General features: G+C 46.6%; 1 non-coding gene across 1 annotated transcript; it reads right to left on the bottom strand.

Moving 5' to 3' along the window:
• Window positions 1-255: 255 nt before the first annotated feature.
• On the bottom strand, window positions 256-362 carry LOC112087909. Its single transcript, XR_002900315.1, has one exon. It is a non-coding gene; the product is annotated as a small nucleolar RNA R71 (small nucleolar RNA).
• Between the last annotated feature and the right edge of the window lie 1,064 nt (window positions 363-1,426).

Below are 1,426 nucleotides of genomic sequence, written 5' to 3'. Positions count from 1 at the left end.
ATGGTGCAAAACTCAAAGTTCCACGGTCTGGCTGGAGAAGACCCTCTCGAGCATCTAGATCAATTTGATCGGGTTTGCGACTTAACCAAGATAAATGGCGTCTCCGAAGATAGCTTCAAGCTACGCTTGTTCCCTTTCTGCCTCGGTGATAAAGCACACCAGTGGGAAAAGAATATACCGAGGGGTTCTATACAAACCTGGGAGCAGTGTAAACTGGCGTTCTTATCAAAGTTCTTTTCCACATCACGCACGGCTAAGCTCAGGAATCAGATCTCAAGTTTCACGCAGCACAATAACGAGAGCTTTAGTGAAGCTTGGGAACGGTTTAGAAGCTACACTAACCAATGCCCAAACCACGGCTTCTCAGAGGCATCCCTCTTGAGTACTTTATACCGAGGTGCACTCCCCAAGATCAGAAACCAACTCGATACAGCTTCAAATGGGAATTTTCTTGGAAAAGAGATCACTGCGGCAATGGAACTAGTTGAGAACCTAGCCATGTCCAATGACACGTATGGAGAGGACTTTGATAGAGCAAACCGTACAGAGGGATCTAGTGATGAACAGCGCATGAAAAAGGATATAAGAGAGCTTCAGAGTAAGCTTGACAAGGTTTTGATGGCGACTCAAAAGCCAATACACTTTGTAGGCGAGTTTGATGAGCAAGGGCCAAGTTTTGACAATGTTAATGAAGATGGTCTAACACAAGAGGAGCTGAATTACATAGGGAATCAGCAGAGGTATCAGCGGTTTAACAACTACAACAGTAACCCAAACCTCTCATACCGAAACCCGAATGTAGCTAACCCTCAAGACCAAGTGTACCCTGCTCAACAACAACAACAAAGCTATGCTCAAAAGGCTCCTTTTCAGAATACCTTCCAGCCCAAGCAACAGTTCAGTGGGCAACAGCACGGCTACACTCAGCAGAATCAAGCGGCTCAGAGTAACAACTTCAACAACCAACCGCAGCAACACAAGTTTCCACCAGGGTTCCATCCGCAACCGATGGGTAATCAACAACAGATTCAGGGAACGGGTCAGAATCAAATGGGGAACGACGTCTGTGGGATACTACAGCAACTGTTACAGGGCCAGCAAAGGGTTGAGAGCCAGCACGCGACAATGCAGCAAGATATCAGAGAGCTTAAGCAGAATCAAGCTTCTACATCATCAAGAGGCCCGGCTTTACCAGGTAAACCGGAGCCGAACCCTAAAGAGTATGTGAACGCCATCACATTGAGGAGTGGTAAGGAATTACAAACTCCAACGCTTAAGACAAAGCTCATTGAGGCCAATGAGCAATTAGAGGGGGAGGCAGCCTCAGACGATGCTTGTAAAGAAGCGGTCTTAGAGAAGGAACCGATCAAGGACAAAGGAAAAGAGGTGGAAAAGACAACTGAGCTTGAAAAGCCCTATGTTCCAC

This window comes from Eutrema salsugineum, unplaced genomic scaffold (assembly GCF_000478725.1).
Source record: "Eutrema salsugineum unplaced genomic scaffold, Eutsalg1_0 scaffold_16, whole genome shotgun sequence".
Lineage (NCBI taxonomy): Eukaryota > Viridiplantae > Streptophyta > Magnoliopsida > Brassicales > Brassicaceae > Eutrema > Eutrema salsugineum.
Note: the sequence above shows the minus strand (reverse complement) of the source record. Positions and strands in the feature narration are given on the sequence as shown.